Source organism: Ambystoma mexicanum, chromosome 1q, assembly GCF_040938575.1.
Source record: "Ambystoma mexicanum isolate Mex_15411 chromosome 1q, UKY_AmexF1_1, whole genome shotgun sequence".
NCBI lineage: Eukaryota > Metazoa > Chordata > Amphibia > Caudata > Ambystomatidae > Ambystoma > Ambystoma mexicanum.
In genome coordinates this window covers 245,680,597-245,705,766 of record NC_090922.1, presented here as the reverse complement: position 1 = coordinate 245,705,766, position 25,170 = coordinate 245,680,597, and the positions used below count along the sequence as shown (strand labels likewise).

The window sequence follows — 25,170 nt, the reverse complement described above, 5'->3', positions numbered from 1 at the left end:
ACCAGTTGTCAGGTAGTTGTTAGGTAAGAGAGCTTCTTTGGTCAAGGACACCTGGATTCCCAGATATTTAATCCCGTCGGGAGACCAACGTAGCGGGTACTCCGTGGCAGGTTGAATCGTGGAGTCCGTGAGGGGGAAGACTTCGGATTTGGCATAATTGATGGTGAATCCGGAGTATGTACCGATACGAGTGAGTGGGTTTCTGACGAACAGTAGTAGGTCGTCTGCATAAAGTGAAATAATTTCGGGGGTACTAAGTAGCCGTATCCCTTTGCGTGAGAGGTGCTCCCTGACAAAGTCCGCCATAGGCTCAATGGCCAGTGCGAACAGGATCGGGGAGAATGGGCATCCCTGGCGGGTGCCTCTGAAGAGAGGGACCAAGACGGACGTTTGAGAGTTGACTCGGACCCTGGCAACCGGAGAGGTGTACAGCAGTTTGATATATGCAGTCATCCTAGGCCCAATGCCCATGGTCTCCAGGACCAACCACATGTACCTCCAAGACACCATATCAAAGGCCTTCTGGGCATCCAGGGTGACCGCAACTGCACTCACGTCCTGATCGATTCGTGCCAGGACATTAAGAAGCCTCCTGATATTATGTGATGTGGTTCTCCCGGGCACAAAACCCGACTGGTCGTCGTGCACCCTATATGGCATAACAGGTAGGAAACGATTGGCGATCACCGTGGCAAGAATTTTTGTATCCAGGTTCATAAGTGAAAGGGGCCAATATAATCCACAGTCATCAGCAGGTTTGCCAGGCTTAAGCAGAACCGTAATAACGGCCTCGTGTAATGTCGGGGAAGGGATCCCAGCCGGAGAGACTTGTTCCACACCTGAGCAACTCGGGGGCTAGTATAGCCACATGTTCCCGATAGAACTCCCCCGTCAGCCCATCAGGGCCCGGCGCCTTTCCTTTTGGGAGGCTAGAGATAGCCTCCACTATCTCATCCAGTGTAACAGGGGAGTCTAGCTGGTCTCTTGTAGCGGGGGAGATGATGGTGGTGTGAAATTGTTCCAGAAGCTCCTGCATCTGGGAGTTACCGTGTTCGGGGGGCTGAGAGTATAAATCAGAGTAGAAGCCTGTGAAGACCTCCAGGATATGCTGGTCAGACCACTTTATCGCCCCCTGACTGTCCTTAACACAAGTAATTTGGGATTGACCTCACTCCCCCCCTCGCCAGAGCGGCCAGTTTTTTGCCTGGTCTGTCACCCCGCCATATTTCTGTGCTGCCTGTGGGCGGCTGAAGTACTGGACTTCCCTATTGGCCTGCTCGTTGAATATCTTGAGCTCCTCGCTGATCTGGGAGAGGACTCCCGGATCAATGGAGGCCGGGCGGGCTCGCTCCAGGTCCCTTAATTTAGTTTGTGTGGGATAGGGTAGCTCTTATGGTTTTAAGTACTCCCGATTCCCTAGAGATGGACGCCCCCTGATGAAGGCGTCCCAGCGGACCCCCAGGGTGGTGGACTGTGGCAGATTGTGCTCAAAGTACGACTGACTGTCAGCAAGGATGTCCGCCCTAAACACAATGTCTTGCAGAGCGGCCAATTTGAAGCGCCATGTATTGATGGTGGGAGCCGGAAATTCCTAGTTCTAGGGATATCGCAATCGGCGAGTGGTCAGACAGTGTGCGTGCAAGTATGCATGTTTCCGCCACCCTACCCAGCAAAGGGCCGGACAGTAGGAACAGATGGATCCTGGAAGAACTGTCATGTACTGATGAGTATTAGGTGAACTCCCGTGCTTGCGGATGTAATGCCCTCCATACATCATGAATGTCGAGTGTCGCGCAATGAGTCAGGAGTCTACGCGCTGTGCCTGGCAGGGGCCTGGGGGGGCTGTGTTAGTCCTGTCCAACATGGTATCAAGGATGAAGTTCATATCCGCACCCCAGATGATCTGCACCCCCACGTACCCTAGTAATATGGATACCACCTGATCAACAAACTTGGGAGAGTCAACATTGGGGCCATAGGTATTCACCAGCAAATAATTACTGTTGGCAATGGCGCAGTACAACACTATGTATTTCCCCTCCGAGTCTATGTAGCTCTTGTGGTGAACAAACTTGAGTGACTTATGGATCAATGTCAACACTCCTCTGGCACGAGTGGAGTATGAAATGAAATATCTGTGAGACCCCCAGGTTGGCGCAATGGTCCTAGCCAGTGGGCCTGTGGAGTGTGTCTCCTGTAGGAGCAGAATTTTCCATCCGTGCCTGCTGCCATATGCCATAATCTTGCGACCCTTGGTATAGTTACTTAGGCCCCAAACATTCCAGGACATTATAGTTACAGGCATTCTAATGATCTAAATAAGATACACTTAACTGGAGAGCCCATAGGGTGCATTTCTTGCATAGGTAGCGTTTGCGCCCATGCCTATCGACAGCTGCAGTTCCATGGGCAAGTGAATGAGTATCGATGTGTGCCACAACCTCCGGAACCCCTACAAGGTTGCTCAGTCCCTGCGGGTCACTAGACATCGCAGTTATAGGCAGCACAGAAGTCTAATGTACATCCCACCACTGTTGTAAACCAGATGCGAGACAGTCCCCTCCGATGCGATTGCCCCAGTTCGACGCGGTCTGCCAATCCGCCTCCACCTTTTACCATAACACTTTTCCATTCCCCAACAAATCCCCCCCCCACCCTCACTGCCCACCCCCAACTTGCAGTGCAGTCCTCCCTCCCCTCAAAGCTGGTGAAACAGAAGATGACGAAGGACAACATCCAACGGGGATGTGCCCCCACCATGGCCCAACTGGGGCCAGCCATCGAAAACACCCAATCAAACATTAACATTGCCATTGCAGTGGGGTATGCTGTTGCCGTGAGGACGGCCGCTTAAGCATCATGTAGGACAGCAACAGCTGTCCGGTGCAGGTTCTGCGGTAAGCGGATCTTGTGTCAGGACCCAGGGTCAGCTGGCCATTGAACTTGAACCGAAGAGTACTAAGTAGTCATGTTCAGTTCCAAGCACTGAAGGCGTACATAGATCAGTGTCCAAAGTACCAGCGGTGAGCCAGGGTCCAGAGGGCCGTAGATGGGGCCAAGCGTGGTGAGCTTGCAGTAGATTATTGCTAGTTACACATGTACACTGACGAGGAAAAGGGGGTTTTGCTAGATAGGTTAATTAGGTCCCATTAGGACGCGGCGCGTTGGGTCAGTCTCCTTCGTCGTGTCCACCATCTGGATCATGGAGAGGGATGTGTGCTTCAATAAATTTCACTGTCTCGTCAGGCACAGTGAAGAAATATAATTTGCCACTGTATGTGATCTTAAGACCAGCGGGGAACAAGATGACGTGTGGGACATTGTGCTCCCTGAGCAACTTCTTGACACCAAGAAATTGGCACCTCTCCTGCTGTACAGCTATTGAAAAATCAGGGAAATTCCTAATGGTATTGGCCTCAAAGCGTAGCTCACCCTTCTCACGTGCCAGGCGCAGGATAAGGTCTCTGTCGCGGTAGTTTAAAATTCTGGTGATGATGGGCCTTGGAATGTCCCCTGGTTTGGGGCGTGGTGAGAGGGCCCGATGGGCGCGCTCCACCGTAAAGTAGGGCGAGAGGGCCGGATTGCCGAGGAGATCTTTGAGCAATGTTTCAATGGCGTCTTCCATGCGCCCTTTCAGGGCGTTTTCTGGAACACCGATGATTCGCAGGTTATTTCTGCAAGAGCGTGATTCCAAGTCGTCGCACTTAGCTCTCACACTTTTCATGTCACGGGATAGGGAGGTGACCGTGTTCTGCAAGGCTAAAATGTCATCTTAGTTTGTCGAAATTCTGCTCTCCGCGTCGGAGATTCTGGTGGCCGCTTGGTCCACGCGTGTTTTCAGGGAGGCCACATTGGCGTTAATGTCATCCAGTTTCTCGTGGAACGAGGCAAAGTTTTTAGCCATGGTTTCCATGAGTGTAGTTAGATCGGGGGCAGTTGCAAGGGAATGAGCGACCAGATCTGGTTCCTCCTGTAAGGATGATGTATGGGCGGATTTCGACCTCGGGACAGATTTGGTAAATTTGTCCATGGCTTCCCCCTTTCGAATTCCCTCTGGATTTGTTGGGCATAGCTGGTAGAATTTCCGATGAGGCATGCGCCTGTGGCAGTGGAATGTTAATGGAGGCCAAACACTTAGCTGGTCAAAGGGGGAAACCCAGGTACAGTCAGGAGCTCCAAGCAAGGAGGGGCTGGCGTGTCCAGCAGCCAGGGTCCACAGAGGCCCCCTCAGGCGTAGGTGATCCGGGCGTAGCGCCCCCCTTCCAGAGCATAGGCCTGTGCTCTGGGCCTCTCAGGCGGCAAGACTAGGTGATGTAGGCCACAAGTGACTTGGCTCGGGTCCCCCCCCCCTCGCTCCTCACCTGGGCGTCGGCGTCCAGATCGGGAGCTGCAGATATCTGGTGGGCAACCACGCTCCTGCCCAGTCACCCCGCAGCTCAGTGAGGACAGGGCCCCAGCGCCGCCACGAGGGAGGGCAGCAGAGTTATCCCGGGGGGGGTATGGAGCGAGCACTGCGGCACCGTTGTGAGGAAGAGGGGTGGGGGCGCTCACCAGCGCAGGCCCCCCAAGGTGATTGCCGGTGCGGTGGTGTGCCCCAGGGAGGGGTGGCCGGAGCCGATGGCAGAGTCCCCCTCACAGAGGGGGCGCAAGGCGGGCGCTGCGGAGCTGGTGTGTCGATGAAGAGTGGGGGCGCGCTCCAGCGCAGGCCCCCGCAGCGGCCGCCCGCATTACAGCGTACTCCAGGAGGGAGGTCGCAGGCGATGTCGGATTCACTCCCAAGGGGGGTCTGGTGTAGGCTCCGAGCTGGAGGGCCCCGGGCAGTGATCAGGGGCCACGAGTCCCGCACCCAGCATTCACCGCCGGCCTCCGCGAGATCCGGCAGGGAGGAGAAGGCAGGTGCCGGGCACGTGCGGAGGCCCAGTCAGGAGGCCGCCAGCTGGCAGAGACGCCCGATTCGTCTGGTTCCCGGGACCGTTTCAGGCCGGGATTGCTGTGGCACATGCAGAAAGGTCGCCCAAGTGAATCCAAGAAGTATTGGGTTGCAAGGATATTTAATACCGCAGTTGATGGCGGATTTTGGCCAGAGCCCCACGGAGCTCAAAGACTAGGCAGCCATCTTGGGCTGCTCAACAGCGCCACCGTGCATCCTCTTCTTAAAAAACCCACAGCCAACCCTTGGTGCCAATCTCCATCGCTCGTTTTCTGGGCTAATTCCTAGAAAAGCTGGTCATCTCTCAGCTTATCCTTCACTCTGATTCTGTTGGTTGTCTCCATGACCATCGGTCTGGCTTTAGAGCTGCCAGAAGCACAGACTGCTCTCCTGAACCTCTGTAAATATCTGTCGAACTTGACTCCAACACCCCTCTGTCCTCAACCTTCTTGATCTCTCTTCTGTCTACGAAACGCAACTTGGGTCCTTCCTTTTATCCACCTCCCTTTCTACCTGTGGTGTTCCCCAGGTGTCTAACCAATCACCCTGGCTTTTCAACCAACACCTGGCAAGTCGCGCTCACCCCATTGCCGTTTTCTGCTCTAACTTTCAGTACTGTGTTGATGACCTCCAACTTATTTTCAGGCTTCCCTCTGCCACCTCCTCTCATCTTGGATTGTCTATCTGCGATTCAGGACTGGTGTTGCAGCCAACGATCTCTGCCTGAATGCCAGCAAGACTGAGATCCTCCTCATCGGCACACCTTCACCCTCCTTTCCTGTCACGCTTTGGCCGGCCTCCCTTGGCCCTCCTCCTGCCCCCACCTGCGAGGCTAAAAACCTCAGGGTCATCTTTGACTCCACGCTCTCCTTCTTTGCCCACATCTCTGATGTCTCTAAAAAATCAAACTTTCTACTGCACCTCCTCAGAGGTATTCTGCCTTTCCGCTCCTTCCCTCAGAATCTCAGTGTGTCTCGGGCCCTGGTTCTCTCTAGATTGGATTATTGCAACAGCCTCTCCACCCTTTGCAACTTATCCAGAACAGGTCTGCGAGAGTTGTCCTTGGCCTCAAGCCCTAGGATCGTATTTCTCCAGCCCTGAAATCTCTCCATTGGCTCCCAGTGGCTGCAAGGATTACGTTCAAAACCCTTTGCATTGTCCAGAAGGCTTTCTGGGGCCTAGATCCAAAATACCTTCAGCTGTCCCTCCGTAAATACCTTCCCTCCCGAGTTCTTCCCTCTTCCACCTCTAACTCCCCCAGGGTCAGTCATTTTTTCAAAGAAACAAGCTAGGGGTAGATCTGTCTTCGGCCGGGGCCTCCCTCTGGAACAGCCTCCCTGCCACTCTGAAATTTCAGGAGAACCAGCTCCCGTTCCGGAAGCACATCAAGACCTTCCTCTCTGCTTCTGCCTTCTCTCCTCCTCTCCCTTGTTGATCTGTTGCGTCCCAGCATCGTGCACCTGGTCACCCTCTGAATTCGGACCCAGGTACCTGTTCACCCTGCCACCCACCCACACAGCCTCCTTGGCAATACCTTGCACTGGGGTCTGTATATGTTACCCTACAGAGGACCCACCCCTTTGTTTTTTCTGCACTTATCAGACCCACCCTGTGCCCTCAACCTAGTACTTGCCTCTTGTTGGCTGCACATCCTCTGTCTGCTGTTTTTATTATTTATTTATTCTTGTTTTTTAAAATGTATTTTTATTTCCTTTTGTTCAGCACTTTTCACCTCTCCCCCATTCCCTTGCACGTTCCCTTTTTCCAACTCTCATACTCTTCCGCGTTCTCAATGTCACTGGGCCTAGTAAGATCGTTGTTTTTGTTCTCCCTTGTTCCCCCTCCCTTGCCTCGTCGCGCTCCGAAACACTTGTGTACGGGCACAATATAATCGAGCGCTGCCGTAAGGTTCTCCCTATCATTAATGTTGAAAATGAGCCATTTCTCATGTGTGTGGGGCATGATCTCTTCCAAAATATTGTTACGCATGCCCTATTTGCTAACAAGAAGTTAACTGTCTTTTGTGTAATTCTAATGTAAGCCTCTCCATCATTAAACCCAAAAAGGAGCATCAAGGGTGTCAGGGGGCCTCTCAATTCCGTCTGTCCTCTCACCCAGGCCAGCATCTCCTTCGAAAATGATTGGATCGTTGCACAATCCCACCAGACATGCTGGTAAGGGACAATACTGCCACGTTCCCTCTCCAGCACAGGCAATTTGTTCCCGGGAACATTCTGGAGAGCCTGCCCGGGGAAAACTGCCAACATTGTAACAATCTTTCTGATGTTTGCTAATCTGCTTAGAATCACATGCTGTGCATAGGTCCGACATCCAGTGGTCACTGCGGAGTATTGCATTTTGTTTTTCGTAGTCGAAAAGGGACGTCGACAAGGCGTGTCTGAAATACTATCCCTATGGTGACGTGCGTTGTACCCACAATCTCTCACGCCTCGAGGTCCCTCAGACTGTTTTTTTCCGCCCAGCTACTGGTCGCCTTTACGCGGAGCTCCTCGAGAGACATTGCAGATTTCATCACCTCGACCTTTGGTCGTTTTCCTATTTAATATATAACACATCGATCCCTCCCTCGACGCAGATGTGAAGCTGTCTCCGCCGAGCAAGATCTTCGACGGAGGGGACGAGCGGAGGAGATCCTTCAGCGTTGCCGAACACGTGGCCTGGCCTCGCAGGCCAAATACAGTAGGGGGAGTGGGGTCGTGGGACATCTCTGGTTCTTTTCTGAGAATGCCCCTTCCTTTCCCTTGGGGTCGTTATCACGATTTATTGCCTCGGCTATGGAGAGGACACCCTTTAGGTTTTCCCCGCGTTGCAAGGGCAAGTTTACTTGGAAGGACAAGCATTCACGGTGTAACCGCTGCTTGCCCCTCGATCACAAAGAGGAGGGTGGCACGGCTTGTCGGCTTCTTAAGCCAAAGACTCTAAAAGACCGTAGGGTCAAGAGGTGGGCGGCCCATGCTATGTCTAAGGCCGATTCTTCACCCGCCGCTGCTACCACCGACAGTGACGAGGAACGTGATAACACGACCTCCGCTACGGAAGTCGTAGACCCCTCTAAAGAGCGCTCGCGCTCTTCGTCGTCTGTCCCCGGCCCCGACGGGCTCGGCTCACGCCCTGCTTATGGGGATGAACACCCCGGTGACACTGACGCACACGATACCACACATAAGCACACAACCCATGGCTCTTCTTCGTCGAAGACGAAGAAAGCATCAGCACCCAAGGAGACGCAGGTTCCACCGGCGGCCTCCTCGGACCGTTCAGGTTCGAAGCCCCTCTCGCAACCGCAGCCGCGACCAGCGACTGGGCTTTCGGCAAATAAGGGTGCCGCCCCCAAACCATCGGCCGGCGCGCACCAGCAGAGAGCACACGCCGCCGTCGAACGATCGACACCCGTAACGTCGAAACCACAGCCCTCCGCTGACAAATGAGTCACAGAGAGCTTGGCGAGGATCGTTGTAGCCGACTCCCAGAAGCGTACGCCGAAAGACACGTTGAGCGCTACGCAAAGGTCGAAAGACACGCCGAAAAAGCCTGAAGAAAGACAGGGACTACCCCCTTCAGTCGGGGGGGACCCCCAGCACACCGGAAGGCTTTTCGGAAGGCGACGGGACACTTTCCTCGACGTTATGGGAGAGGTCGAGCCGTTTTCAGCTAGATGACACTAATTTTCCCCCGCTAGACCGCTCAGGGGTACCCCATGAAACCATGGAAAGGCTCCATCTCTGCATGGAAAGAATGGAGAGGTTTATGAAGACCCAGAACCCTCCCACTCCCAAGAGAACAAGAGAAGGGCCTCAGGAGGACCCCAGGGCCAAATATCCGAGACTATTCAATCCCCAGCAGGACACAGCCTCAGATTTCCATAATGTGTATGACCTCACTGGTGAGGAACAATACTTGGAGGAGGAGGATAAATTTGTAGACGATGAAGAGGGACAGAACCAGGAGGAAGGTCTGGAAGTCAGCCCAGACATGGTAGGAGAAGGCTTCGGAGAAAATCCAGAAGAAGGACCTTCTCATCCCTGGCAATCCCCATCAGTATATTCGGACACTGATGTCCTGAACCTAAATCCTCCTGACAATTCACCTGTTAGAAACACGTCTCCCATTGACTATCAGCCCACATTCAATGCCCTGTTGCGCAGAGCAGCAGCAGATTTCGAACTGGACACTGGGGAGATCTCTCCTGAAATAGACTTTGTGGAAAGAGTAATTAAGGAGAAACCCCCGGTCAGCCAGACCATTCCCCTCCTCGCTTCAGTGAAGAGAAGAATCATCCCTTCGCTATCCACACCCGCACTAATAAGAGGAGTTAATCCAAGAATTGAAAAACTTTTCACTCCTTCACCCTCAGACCCGCTGTACATCAGGGGACATTCCATTCCAGATTCCCTTGTAGTAACTAATACAAGGAAGAGGGCAGGGGTGCCGCTGTCCACCAGCGAGGCACCACCTGACAAGGAGGGCAAGAGGTTATATGCCCTTGTAAAGAGAGTCACATCCTCGGCTGCCTTTTCGGCAAGAATTGCGAACAACAATTTGTTGCTAGCTAGCTACGCGGACGCGCAGTGGGCCAAACTGCGCAAAGACGCCGAAGAAGCGCCGGAACAACTACGTACACGCCTGCTATCAACTATTGGCGAAGGAACCCAGGTTAACCAGAGTATTGTAAAGAACTCTCTGGATGCTGCAGAGACAGCGGGACGTTCCCTGGTTCAGGGAATACTCCTAAAACGCCATGTATGGCTGCGCAACTCAGGGTTCAAACCGGAGACACAGGCGTCTTTAATAAATAAACCTGTTGAAGACTCCAACCTCTTCGGGAAAGCGGTGGATGAGGCTCTGGAGACGGCTAAAAAAGAGTTTGATACTATCAAAACTCTTGACCAGATCTCTAAGCCCACTACCAGACGTGGCTATGGCAACAAACGCTTTTTTCGTGGCCAACGCCAACAGCAGAATCAGCAGCAACAGTACCCTGCCACCAATTACCAGACCAATAGTGGGCAGTACAGCCAAAGAGGCCAGCGCCGTGGCAAAGGGAGAGGTCGGGGTCCACCCACAGAGGCTCCCAAGCCCCCAACAACACCAAGTGACGCGAAGATTCGCGTCCCCTCCCATGCAACACCGGTCGGGGGCCGGATAACATCCTTTCTTCTAGCATGGGAGGGAATAACGTCAGACCGCTGGGTACTTTCCACCGTAGCCCACGGATACTGCATCGAATTCAACGGTTCCCCAACATACAGACCCCCGAGGGGACGACGCATGACACCGGAACACCTTGCCATCCTTCTCCAAGAAGTACAACTACTACTGGAAAAAGGAGCCATAGAGGTCGTGCCTCTATCTCAGGTATCGGAAGGTATTTATTCAGTGTACTTCCTTGTACCCAAAAAGGATCTAACCATGCGCCCTGTATTAGATCTGCGCCCAGCGAACAAGTTTATCAAACCCCAGAAGTTTGGTATGGTGACCTTACAGGAAGTGATCCCACTGCTATCACAGGGAGATTACATGACAACATTGGACATGAAAGATGCATACTTTCATATTTTAATGTTGCCAGCGCACAGAAGATACCTCAGGTTCATGATAGAGGGCAAACACTACCAGTTCAGAGTGCTACCCTTCGGCATAGCATCGGCACCAAGGATATTCACAAAGGTACTGGCAGTGGCAGCGGCCCACCTGCGCAGGTTGTCCATCCCAGTTTACCCTTACCTCGACGACTGGCTCATAACAGGGGATTCTTACGAAACATGCTTCTCCAATACCCAAAAGACTGTAGACCTTTTGTTCCAGTTGGGCTTTTCCATCAACGAAAAGAAGTCCAGCCTAGATCCAGCCTAGACCCCAGCCAAATCAAACAATTCCTAGGGGCTCTAATTCAAACAAAGGACGGCCTCGTCTTCCCCTCCAACGAGAGGGTCCAAAACATGCTGTTTCAGATCCCTCAATATGTGACCGGTCGAGAGGTGACGGTACGCAAAGCAATGCGCTTGCTAGGCATGATGGCGTCGTGTATTTATTTGGTACCTCACGCGCGCCTGCACCCTATGCAAGAGTGGCTCAACAGCCAGTGGTGTTAGGCCAGCGGACTATGGGACGTCTAGTGGTGGTCTCGCAGGCCTTGGTTCTCTCGCTACGGTGGTGGACAAAGGAAAACCTGGAAAGAGGGAAACCCTTTGCCACACCCGCAGCGGAAGCCACTCTAACCACAGACGCATCCCTCACAGGATGGGGGGCTCACCTATCCCATCAGACTGCTCACGGAGTGTGGACTCCGAACGTAGCTTCCAAACACATAAATCTACTGGAGCTACTAGCTGTGTTCAAGGCGCTAAAAGCCTTCCAGGAACACCTACAGGGCAAGACTGTGTTGGTCCTTACAGACAGCACCACAGCCATGTACTACATCAACAAGCAGGGGGGCACCCACTCTCCAGGGCTGTCCAAACTGGCCCAAAATATATGGAAGTGGGCTCTCAAACAAAACATGTTCCTACTGTCACAACATGTACCAGGGGAACTCAATCTGCTGGCAGACAAACTCAGCAGAGACTTCCCCCTGCCCGAAGAGTACGAATGGTGACTGCACGAAGACATCGTCTTCGACGTCTTCACACAATGGGGATTCCCAGAAATAGACCTGTTCGCAACCCTGGAGAACTCACAATGCCAAGGTTACGCCTCCAGGTACCCCCAGAACCAATCCAAGGGGAACGGTCTGTCGATGCAATGGTCAGGGAAATTTGTTTACGCTTTTCCCCCCGACTCCCCTTCTCAACAAGGTGGTGCACAAGATGCACCAGGAACAAGTGACCATGATACTGGTGGCCCCAATGTGGGCCCGACAGCCATGGTTCGCTCACTTGATGGAGATGTCTCTATCCCCCCCAGTGAAACTGCCCTGCCCGTACAACATGCTGTCACAAGACAAGGGCAGGACTCTGCATCCATGCCCCCAGAACATGAACTTAGCAGCTTGGCTCCTGAGATCATAGAATTCGGACATCTACAGCTCCCGCAGAGATGCATGGACATCCTCAGGGAAGCCAGAAAACCTAACACTCGCCACTGCTATTCTAGCAAGTGGAAGAGATTTGTCATCTGGTGCAGGGGAAAAAGCATCAACCCGATTGACTGCTCTCCCACACATATTGTTCTATACCTGACCCACTTATTGGATTCAGGTCTAGTGTTCAATTCCATTAAAGTCCACCTAGCGGCACTTTCTGCATACACCACTTCCCAACTCAGTGTCGTGGTGGAAGATCCCTGTTATAAAGGCCTTCATGGAGGGAGTAAAGAGAATACACCCCCCGATAGCTGACCCAGCTCCCGGATGGGACCTTAACGTGGTACTTACCAGACTCATGGGCTCACCATTCGAACCCATGCACAAAGCATCTCTTAAACACCTCACTCTTAAGACTGCTTTTCTAATAGCTATCGCCTCCATCAGGAAAGTAAGTGAACTACAGGCTCTTTCTGTTCTAGACCCCTTCGTTACAGTTCACAGAGATAAGGTGGTTCTACGCACGCACCCAAGGTTTGCTCCGAAATTCATCTCGAAATTCCACGTAAACCAGTCTATAGAACTGCCAACGTTCTTTCAAAATCCTTCCAACTTGGGAGAAAAAACTCTGCACACACTAGATGTGCGCAGAGCGGTCATGTTCTACATGGAAAGAACCAGACCACTGAGGAAGACTAATCAGTTCTTCGTCTCGGTGGCAGCAGGAAGAGAAGGGGATGCAGTTTCAAAGTCCACTATTTCTAGAGGGATTGTTCAATGCATCACTCTCTGCTATACTCTTGCTAAGAGAGAACTGCCCTTTAAGCCAAGAGCACACTCTACTCGAGGCACGGGGGCGTCCATAGCATTCATTGCAAATGTTCCCCTTGAGTCCATCTGCAAAGTGGCTACCTGGAGTTCTGTGCACACCTTTACAAAACACTACTGTCTAGATGCACACTTGAGATCTGACTCCCAGGTGGGACAGGCAGTATTAAGACATCTTTTCTCTACTGTTCCTTCTCATAACCCGCCGCCAACTCCGGGTACTGCTCGCTAGTCTATGCACAGCATGTGATTCTAAGCAGATTAACAAACATCAGAAGACAATGCATTACTTACCGTAAAAGCATTTCTGATGGTTGTATCTGCTTAGATTCACATGCGCCCACCCTTCCTCCCCGCTCGGATGGAAGGAACATAGACTTCCTTTTATATCTCTCTTTTCTGTACTCACTCACGTCTAGAAGGCTCCCTCAGGGCAGAAAAATACAAACATGGGACCTCGACGCGTGAGGGATTGTGGGTACAACGCACGTCACTATAGGGATAGTATTTCAGACACGCCTTGTCGACGTCCCTTTTCGACTACGAAAAACAAAATGCAATACTCCGCAGTGACCACTGGATGTCGGACCTATGCACAGCATGTGAATCTAAGCAGATACAACAATCAGAAATGCTTTTACGGTAAGTAATGCATTGTCATACCCATGCATCTTATATTGCATAGGTAATGAGGCTGATAATTTATGTCTCCATTTCACAGGCCCATGGGTCCCTATCGACAGGAAAAGAAAAATGCTATGCCCAGTGCCGTCTAGCCTTCTGTGGTTTCCGTGCCTTGGCCTCCTCTAGTGCGAAGTAAAGTTTCAAAATTAACCCTCTAGAGCCCACAAGTGAGTTAAGAACCTGCTTGAATGGTTTCAATGGATGATTTATCAAAGTCTGCCAGGATCGATCTGTTGGGACACCCTTCAACTGCAGAAACATGACATTGGACATTATGTCTCCTCCCAGTTATTTGTTTACAATAGGTTTGGAAAGAAAAGACCCCATCTCCCCCAATTATCCCGCTCTCACCAAGCCCTGTTCATTGTAAGAATGGAGTAGTTATCTGTTGGGCAATGAGGATTTCCTCCATAAAGCCCATAGTGCAACCTAGATAGTGTGTCTTCTCGGAAGCTGCCAGCTAGGGACCCATAACCACCTTCCTATAATTACTGGAGTCATCAGATTGTTCTCAGGTGCAACCCCTTTTTTTCCTTACTTCTCCTGAGGTGATCCAAGAGGACCCTCAGTTGTGCAGCCCTGTAATAGTCCCATAAATCTGGAAAGTCCGCCTATCCCTGGTCTTTCGGCAAAGTCAACATGCTAAACGCTACGCTTGGCTTCTTTCCATCTCATTGAAAGTTCACAAGGGCATGTTTTGCCCTATGTGAAAAAAGTTTGGGGAACCTCAATCGGCAATGCCTGGTATAAAAACAAGCTGTGGGGCGACATTTATTCTTAATGCGGTAAGACAACCTGCTCATGAGGGGACCAATTTGTTCCACCCCGCTAGATCATTCTTGATGACGGACCACAATGGAGAGAAGTTGGCTGCCTACAGTTTTGCCATCTCTCAATGGAACAAGACGCCTAGGTACCTCAAACCATTGGTTTGTATGCAAAATCCATTCTGGGCTATTTGTTCTGTCAATTTGGGCGTGGGGCCGCACAAGAGGAGAACCTCAGATTTCACAAGACTTATTTTAATGGGCCGTATGCCTCTACTGTTGCGATGAACTCTGGGAGGGAAGTTTCTGGGCTAGTCCCATATGCTACTATGTCCTCAGCAAAAAGTGATACCAGACCATTAATGTTTGTGTCTCTTCGAATAAGTTACTGGGTCAAGACAAAGAGCAGGGGAGAGAGGGGACAGCCTTGCATTGTACCCCTTTGCAATGGAAACCGGTCAGAGGAGATTCTGTAAACCATTACCTGGGCCCTTAGAGACATGTATAGTGGCGTAGCACCCTCGCACCAACGAGAATCAATCTCCATCTTGTAAAGAACTGCTTTAAGAAAAGGCCACTTGACTCTGCCGAAGTCCTTTTCTGCGTCAAGAGAGACCAATATTGGCTCTTTATGTACGGGGGAATTGAAGATATAAGAACAAGGGCTGTCCGCTCCTTGCCTCCCTCTAACAAAATCCACCTGGTCAGTATGAACTATAATGGGTAGCAACTTACCCAACCTCTCAGCCAAGACGCTTGCATACATTTTTGCGTCCACATTTGAGAGATATTGGGCGATAGGAGGCATAATCGAATTTAACCTTCCCCACTTTTCCAGAAAAAATCAAAAAGCACGAGCCGCATCGTCGCCACATCATGCCATTATTCAATTCAGCATCTCGCCACCACAGTGCACACCCATTCTCAACATGCACAGCCAACTTCAGTAGGATACCATGGCCAGGCTCCAAGCTCCACTAATATGGCACAGAAAATAAACCTTCTCTGAGTCAGAGTCTGAAGCTTAGTAGTCGCACCCCCCTCACAAGCTTAATTATCTGTTAGTATTCATACTTGGCAAAAGGGGAGCAGGCCTATAACACAGTGTCCCAAGATTTCCTTCTGGTAACGTACGCGAGGAGACCAAAAAAGAGCTCCCCAACACCAGACACTCACTTGCAGCTCGTCGTCTGAAGCTAGTCAGGGCCTCTGTGATGCGTCTCAGGAAGCAGGGGTCGCAGGGATTGCACCAATCCAATGTTAATAAATGAGGCAAGCCTGCGGGGATCTAGGATTGTTAGACGTCCAGGAGTGCAGTCTTGAAGCTCGCAGGGGCCAGCATGCAATCCCGGGCGGACGCACGGCTGAGGCTTACCCGCTGGGCTAATGTCAGGCTCTCCCGGGCACTCAAATGTTGTAGGTCAAGACAGCTCCCAAAGAAAAGATTTACGGGAGCTTGGTTACAACCGCCGCTGTAAACTCGTAGATATCAATGGCCGTTCTACCCTGAAGGGAGTTCAAACGTTGTGCACTGTGCGTGTCCCACGCAACAACGTGGCTTTCAGGCCCAGAGAGGTCTGGCAGACCATTCGCTGCCAGACATTCAACGTTTATGTTCAAAGGAGGATCTGACGTTCACTCAGAGAGGGCTTAAACTGACCCTCGGGACTTCAGAAAAGCAAACCCAACCTCTTCTAAACAAGAACAGGGCCGACAGGGGTTTCTTTTCACAGCAATCGTCCACCGGTTGAAGGAGACATATCAGCCAGCCATGTCGCTTGCGCCGCCTGGTGGTTTCAGCAAGGCCGTCTTCTTCACTCAGAAATCAGCACTATGAACCTTCACGCCTGGTTTCTGAGAGGTTAAGATACAGGGATTGTGAGCTCCCAGAAGACGTGATGGAGGTGTTGCCTTCGACCAGAAGATCAGCAACAAAAGCTCTATCACTGTCGTTGGAGCAAACTTTGCAGCTAGTACAGAGCTAAAAACATTGACCTTTTCTACTTTTGACACTTTTTTATTACATCTGGCTCATCAGAAGCTCCAGGTGTCTACTGCAAAAGGATATTTGGCTGTGCTTTCTATTTTCAAACGCTCGCCTGAGCAGGACTCTTTTATTTAAGGTTCCGATTGTGATTACGCTCCTTAAGGGATTGACAAACCTCTTCTCTCGGGTACCCTTCATAGTTCCGGCTTGGGACCTTAATTTGGCACTTATTTCTTAATGGGAGCCCCATGTGAGGCGCTTCATTCATGTCTACTTAGGATGCTAATCATAAAGACTGTTTTTCTTGTAGCCAGCACTTCTGCTCACAGAGTGAGTGAGCTTCAGGCTTTATGAAGTAAACCATCATTTACTACTTTTTTATAAGGAAATGGTGGTCTTGATGTTTCGTCCTTCATTTCTTCCTAAAGTGGTGTCGGAATTTCACCTGACGGAGAAGATGGTTCTTCCAGCCTTTTATCCACCTACTCATCCTTCTAGGGATGAAGACTTGATCGGTTAGGTCCCAGGAGATTATTAAGCTCTTACGTTGGCAGGCTTGCTAAATTCAGATAAGACCACCTACTTTTTATTGTATATACTTGTTATAGGCTGTGACAGTCTGTAACCAAACAGACCATGGGCCTCATTAAGAGGTTGGAGGTAACCATGGCGCTATTAGCGCCATGGCTCCCACCAAAACCTTACCGACTCCGCCCTGGTGAATGGAGCTATTACCGGCCCATTCCAAGGTTGGCGGGACCGGTAATTCCCCATTCACCAGGGACCTTCCCATTTGAGCCCCCATAGGGCTCAATGGGAATGGGGAAGGCGCTAATAACGGTACCGCAAATTGCGGTACCGTTTTTAGCTCCAGAGTCTCTTTGCGGGTCCCGTCCTTAACGCCTGGAAAAACCAGGAGTTAAGGGAGGACCCGCAAAGGGAACTCGTAGTAGGGCGGTAAAGGATTACCGGCACCGGTAATCCCTTACTGCCCACCTCGTAATGTGGCTCATATCCCGATTGATCATTTTTATGTATCTCTGAATGTTAAAATTTTGCTGGCATGGATGCCCCTGATCATTTAAGGTTGGATTCTAGAAGAAAGGTGGGTACACCTTCAGTCCTTCAAAGAGGGGTAAAGGTGCCGGATATTTGCAACGCTGCAACCTGATCTTTGCTGCACACCTTTATGAAACATTCTTGCCTTGATTCTGTGTCTGGGTCAGGAAGCTAAATTTGGTAAAGCAGTTCACAGCATAAATCACAATAGCACATTCTGTTTTTTAACACTATATTGTTGCTTGGCAGATACAATTGAACATTTGTCAAACAGCAATCTTTGCATTCATTGGAGCATACAATATGAAACTGCTCCATTCGGGGCATGCAGTAATTTGAGCATAGAGCAATCACATTGAGAAGCAGACTTGGCATAATATATTACTTGTGCCAGGGCACCAGCACACAGACATGAAGTTAAACAAATGTCTTGGGTGGTTTTGAGTTTCTGTGCCGGGTAGACCCGTTATTTGCACCCAAAATCTTTAATCTTGGACGTGCCGGGGAGGGGTCAGAAATGAAAGGTGGACACAAAGTTGTAATGTTTTCAACATCAGACATCTTTATCAAAGTAATGGGGTTGCATAAAGGCCTTTCTAAAGACTAAAATTAAAGATTATTCTGTGTCTAGTCAGAAATATGCAATCGGTCGTAGCTTCCAAAACATATCTGAACTCACACTAAAAATAAACAGCCAAATGTACAAGGTAAATTAGATTTAACAAGTATGTGCACAAACAAAGTATGTAGAATCCAACAAAAACAATCCTTGGATCCAAGGAGGTGGATTCCTTCCCCTCAACTATTTCAGTAAGAATAGTAAAAAGGGGTCCTTTCCAAACAATGCTTCCTTAAGAATAGCAGAAATGTCTGTCGCCCAACAATTTCCTAAGGATGGCAAAAGTGTCTCTTTTACACAACTGCTTAAGGATCATTTCCCAGTATATATTCCTCCGCCACAAATCCTTCATTAGACTATTCAGATCCCCGGGTATACTATTCTGGCAGGTATCTTTTCACAATGTCTTTTCCTTCTATTTACTTTATATGGATTACCTGGTGTGCTATCCTGCCAGGAATCCACTTCTGTGTTGTGTAGATCCCCTGGTGTACTCTCCTGCCGGGTATCTTTCTCTAAAAGGCTCACTGCCTGATCGGTTTAGTTTATCAGGATATCTTTCAATGGTCTCTCTGTTTTCAGTATAGCGCTGTTCTTGCACGGTCTATACTTCTTTGGCTTTAGGTACTACTTGTTGCAACCTTCCCCATATACACATATCATGAATGGAGTCTTGTTTAAGTTCTGTCTTTTAACTTCTTCACCAATATTCATTTGTTTGTGGGAATGCCTGCTCCAACTTTCCTGTTATTGACCTCTCATATAAGGAGACTTGTGCAAATTTTGTCTTCTTCTTTTACTTGGTCGGTATTCAAAATGAGCTTTTAACTGTCCATATGTCGGTACGGCCCGGGGTCCACATCAACACTGGGCAGACTCACCGGTGTTGCATGGGATTTTCAATCCATGGCTCGTTGTTACAGCAAAGTCTTCTCTCTGGAAAAGCGTCTCCTGCCTTGCTGATGTTCTTTTAGCGCTCTCACTGGCTCCTCATTCACTTGCCCATGGAACTGCAGCTGTTTGGCAGGACTGCGTTTCAGACAGCTATGCTCCTGCTGCTGGCACCCCACTGGTTCTCCCTCTGTGCCTGCTGTGCTTCCCTGAGTTTCCTGCCAGTCTGAAAGGTAATGCTTACAAGCAGCAGCTTGAAATCTCCTCCCTTCTTCTGCACAGTCTGTTTCTGTGCATCTGCCTTCACCTGCGGTCCTGCTGCCTGCTTTGCTTTTCTTTTATCAGACTCTCCCTTGAAGGTGTAAGCACTTTTGAAATGTCCCGCGCAGCTGCGCTTCATTGTAACAACTAATCTGCATGTTTAGCTTAGGGTTTCTCTCAATCCATACTAAGTTGTTGTTCCTCTTCTCTGTACTTGAGGCATTATGAGAGTTGGAGTCAAAAATTATGTTTGAGATTCTTGTTTAGAACAAAACCCTTCAGAGACAGGAGATGTTAAATGTGTATTTTTTTTTATATATATATTTCTGAGGCTTGTGGAATCTGCTTAGATCACATGCTGTGCATAGGCCGACATCTAGTGGAAGCTGCGGAGTATTACAGTTTGTTTTTCGAAACTCGAAAATGGGCGTCGACACAGGGCGTGCCAGTAATACTGTCCCTAGTGTGACGTCCACTGTACCCAAGATCCCTCACGCGTCTAGGATCCTCAGATTGTTTTTTTCATCCATACTGGTCGGAAGCATTTTGCGGAGTCCCCTGGCCTTAGCCATACTTTTGCTAAAATATTGATTAATTGACATCCTTCCCCATCCCAACGTCGAACTTCGACACTCGACGCCGGCTGGAGAAGAAATCGACCGTCGGCTGCTGCACGACGGATTTGGGCCTCGGAAGGCCTCTGGCCTTGGCCCTGCAAGTAGGGAGAGTGGGGGGGTTGTACATACTCTACACTCTTGGTATATAGGTACACCTTATACATTTCCTACACTTAACAGCCCGCTGCCTCAAGGTGCGTATGCAGGGTACCCCTTTTCAGTTCTGCCCCAAGTGCAATCACAAATACCCTTGGGTCGACAGGCACGGCACGTGCAATCTCTGCTTGCCGAGGGACCACCCCGAAGCGAACTGCAGAGCGTGTAGTAGGTTTAAACCTAAGACACTTCAGGACCGTTCGACGAAGCGTTGGGCCCACCACGCCAGGCAGGCGGCCATGGCAGCGGTGGGCGCCTTCAGCGATGGCAGCGACGCCGTGCTTTTGGACGGCGAGAGCATTACGGCATTGAAAGACAGCCGAGCGCAGGTCCCCGACCTCGGAAGGTCGTCCGACAGGGCGGCTATGGGGAAGACCCCCGGCGACACAGGCGCTTCACACACCACCCACACTAAACACACGAAGTCCAACCGAGACTCGACGATGTCGAGTGCTCGGAAAGAGGCACAAAGAGAACGGTCCGAATCGGTGTCCTCTGGGCGTTCGAGATCGCCGCATGACTCCAGGCAATCATCCACTCTTGCCAAGAGTGCCTCGCTCCCTAGGCTAATGGAAGTTCGATCGTCGGAAGACGAAGACGACTTCCACCCCCAGGCCGCACTCCAGGAGTCGGAGCCCGCAGACAAGATCAGCATGGCCCCACGTTCGAAGGACAGGGACTCTACCCCCAATCCTCGACGCCAGGCGTCGAAAACCTCCGGAGCCACAAAGGGACAGGGAAAACACTTTTCCACTCACGGGGAGGGGGGAAAACAGCAGAAGCAGCAGCCTCTGCACTCTTCCACACCTGTGAAACACTCCACTCCTCCTAAACAGGCAGACAAGACCAGGTCTGCTGATATTTCAAAGATCAAATCTACTCAAGATAAATCTCCAAAACTTTCTGAGAGAGTCATTCCCAGTTCCAAAAAATGGTCCAGTGATGACATAGATAGGGTCATGTCAAGGATGTCTTCTTTGGCAGACTTTTTTGCGATAAAAATCCAGACCATTTCCTTTCATGTGATCCACAAGGGGCTACACCCTCAGGCTCTACTGATCCGTACCATACTCACGACCATACTCACTATATCAAAGAGAGACTTCCTTTGGTGAGGACCAAGATTTTGGCATGGTAGAAGAGCGAACCGGGACGGGCTACTATGGGGACGATGAGGACCAAGAAGAGGAAGAGGAAGAGGAAGACCCTGAAACCTACAGAGTAGATTCCCTGGTAGAAAAGGAAGCCCCGGTTACCGACTCCCCTGTGGATAACCAACCCCTCCTGAACTAGGTTCTCGCACGTGCAGCAGAACATTTCCATATTGACACCCAGGGTGTCCAGGAGGAGAGGGACTTCGCAGAGGAGTTAGTAGGAGAAAGGAGGCCTGTTGCCCAAACCATCTCTATCCCCAAGTCTATTCAGCGAAGAATAGACCCGTCCCTGGTGAACCCGAACCTCACCAGAGCAGTCAATCCCAGAGTTGAAAAACTTTTCAGGGTAGCCCAGTCTGACCCTCTCTATATAAGAGGACATATGAAGCCAGACTCCCTAGTTGTCACTAACACTCGGAAGAGGGCTGGAACACCCTTGTCATCGTCCGAAGCTCCTCCAGACAAGGAGAGCAAAAAACAATATGGTTTCGGCAGGAAAGTTGCCTCAACGTCTGCCTATCAGGCAAGGATTGCAAACTCCACCACCCTGTTGGCCAGCTACAACTGCCATCAGTGGGAAGAAGTCGCGGCACTCATAGCCTCTGCACCAGAACCCTTAAAGGGCCAGTTAGCTCGGATTTCCGCAGAGGGTAGAGCCGTGTCTCGTTGCATTTTAAAAGCAACCTTTGACGCCGCGGACAACGCAGGCAGATTAATAGCAGAAGGTACTGTTATCAAGAGACATGCGTGGTTACGGCAGTCTGGTTTTAAGGCAGAAACCCAGGCATCATTGTTAGACAAACCGGTGGAAGCCAATCTGTTGTTTGGTAAGGTGGTCGAGGACGCACTGAAGAATGCCAAGGATGAATACGAGACACTCAAGTCCCTTGGCCAGTTAACCAATAAACCCCCTAACCAGAGAGGGAATAGTAATTTTCGTCGCCCACGCGGCCAAAATTCCCAGAGAAGGTCTAACTATTCCCAGGGGCAGGGTACACAGTGGAACAACAGCCAACAGTCTACCCAGGGTTACGGCAAGGGTAATAGGAGAGGTCGTGGTAAAGGCAGAGGCAGCCCCAGCAAAGGAGGCGGCACGCCTCCACCAAAGCAGTGACGCTCAGTTCAGGGTCCCTTCTCGCGCAACCCCAGTATGGGGATGCATTTTCAACTTCACCCAGGCTTGGGAAGGGATCACATCAGACAGATGGGTGCTGTCAACAGTATCCACAGGGTACTGTATAGAACTACTGCAGCGTCCCCGGAACCATCCTCCACGACAAAGAGTACACTCTTTAGAACATCAGAAGATTCTCCTCGAGGAGATCGCCATTCTGCTAGCAAAGGACGCGATAGAACTCGTCCCGGGACACCAGGTAAACAAGGGTATTTATTCAACTTACTTCCTTGTGCCAAAAAAAGATTTGACAATGCGCCCAGTATTGGACCTACGGCCTGTCAACAAGTATGTCAAGCCCCAAAAGTTTCGTATGACTACGCTACAAGAGGTAATCCCCCTCCTACAAAAGGGGGATTACATGGCAACCTTGGATATGAAAGACGCCTATTTTCATATTTCCATGTTCCCAGCGCACAGAAGGTACTTGCGCTTCAAGGTGGACAGTCGGCACTACCAATTCAAGGTACTGCCCTTCGGGATAGCTTCGGCACCAAGGGTATTCACCAAGGTACTGGCGGTGGCAGCTGCACACTTACGCAGGGAGGCAATCCCGGTGTACCCTTATCTGGACGACTGGCTCATAACGGGGGAAACCCCAGTAATTTGCAGGACAAACATTCAAAGGACTATCGACCTCCTCCACGAATTAGGCTTCTCAATCAACGTGAAAGTCAAGCCTGGTGCCAACCACCTCCAAACAGTTCCTAGGAGCAATCCTAGATACTCAAGAGGGGTTGACCTTTCCTTCAGAGGAAAGAATTCGGAATATACTACTGCAAATTCTGCAATATCAGTCCGGTCACCAAATAACGGTACGCAAAGCAATGCGTTTACTGGGCATGATGGCGTCCTGTATTTACCTGGTCCCCCATGCGCGCCTGCGCATGCGTCCCATGCAGGAATGGTTGGCGAAACAGTGGTCTCAGGCAAGTGGTCAGTGGGACGATCTAGTGGTCGTTTCGCCAACACTAGTACAAAGCCTTCACTGGTGGACAAGAGAGAATCTTGCACAGGGAAAACCCTTTTACGATCCCGAAGTACAGGCAGTAGTCACTACCGATGCATGTCTGACGGGGTGGGGAGCTCACCATCTTCACCACACAGCTCAGGGTCTCTGGTCTCCCTCAGTGGCCAAGAACCACATCAACCTGTTAGAGCTTCTGGCAGTATTCAGAGCGCTTCAAGCGTTCGAGCCCCACCTACTAAACCGGTCAGTGCAAATCCGGACGGACAGCACAACAGCCATGTTCTACCTGAACAAGCAAGGAGGGACTCGTTCGCCAAATCTGTCCAAGCTTGCCCAGAAAATCTGGATATGGGCACTCAGACGGAACATCTTCCTGTCATCACAACATGTTCCAGGGGAGCTCAGCTCCCTAGCGGATGCTCTGAGCAGAGACTCCCTCCCAGAGGAACACGAATGGGTTCTACACAGAGAGGTCGTAGAAGATATCTTCTCGCAGTGGTGTTTCCCCACTATAGACTTATTCGCCACAAGCGAAAACAGACAATGCCCAGGATTTGCATCCAGGTTTCCCCAGCCAGACTCCCTGGGGAACGCCCCGTGGATGAACTGGTCAGGGATGTTTGCGTACGCTTTTCCACCAACTCCTCATCAGGAAGGTGGTGAACAAGATGAACAGATAGTTGATGACGCTCGTCCTAGTTGCTCCCATGTGGGCAAGACAACCGTGGTTCCCACACCTACGCAGGATGGCGGTGTGCGAGCCCATCAAACTTCCAGCCTGGTACAACCTACTGTCCCAGCACCAAGGTCAAACAGTGCATCAGCAACCCAACTCAATGAACCTGGCAGTATGGCTCCTGAGGTCTTAGAGTTTGGACATCTCAATTTACCACAGAGGTGTATGGACATCCTAAAAGAATCTAGGAAACCAAACACAAGGCACTGTTACTTTGACAAGTGGAAGAGATTCGTTATCTGGTGCCAGAGTAGACAAATCAACCCAGTTGATTGCACTCCTTCCACTATTGTTACATACATGCTCCACCTGCTAGATGCAGGATTGGTTTTTAACTCACTGAAAGTACACCTGGCAGCCCTGTCTGCATACTCCACTTCCCATAACCAGGTCTTGTAGTGGAAAGTACCAGTAGTTAAAGCCTTCATGGAAGGAGTAAAGAGACTTCACCCTCCTATTTCGAACCCACCGCCAGGGTGGGACCTTAATGTGGTGCTACCTAAGCTCATGGGGCCCCCTTTCGAGCCCATGCATAAAAGCAGTCTCAAACACCTGACTTATAAAACGGCCTTCTTAGTAGCTATTACTTCTATAAGAAGGGTCACTGAAATTCAGGCTCTGTCAGTGCAGGATCCCTTCTTTACTGTCCATAAAGACAAAATGGTTTTACGCACACATCCTAGGTTCTCACCTAAGTTTATATCTAAATTCCACGTAAACTAGTCCATCGAGCTTCCGTCTTTCTTCCAGGACCCTCAAAGCTCGGCTGAGGTGAAACTACACACCCTAGATGTGCGTAGGGCGGTCCTCTACTATGTACATAAAACCAGACCGCTAAGGAAAACAGATCAACTGTTTGTCTCCGTAGCTACAGGCAGAGAGGGGGATCGCGTCTCTAAAGCCATTAAGAATTCAGCAATTATGCGTCTTCCTCTCTGGGAAGGGAAGAATACTGCATCTCTACTGTTCGGGATACCACCTTTCCTCGATGACTGTCTTCTCCCATTGGATCCTCCCTCATGATAACACACCCCGGGTCAGGATCAGGTAGCAACTGCTGTCCCCTGGCCACACAGGAGGAGATCTCTGGTTGGGGATCAGTGATGAATCCACAGGATTCATCACAGTGCTTACATAGAGGTCCTCACAATTATCTTCCGAGGTTAAGTCGGACATCCAATCCCTACCCAATGGCAGGCCCATATTTTTCCCCACACAATGTTTAGCAATTAGGCACCCAAATACTAAGGAAGGATCTGATTCTCCACTCCGGAACATTCCCCTACAACGCAAAC

General features: G+C 50.5%; 1 protein-coding gene across 5 annotated transcripts in view; it reads left to right on the top strand.

Moving 5' to 3' along the window:
* Positions 1-25,170, top strand: part of PPP6R1 (protein phosphatase 6 regulatory subunit 1) — a 1,952,116-nt gene that overhangs the window by 555,812 nt on the left and 1,371,134 nt on the right. The gene's annotated exons all lie outside the window — the stretch shown is intronic.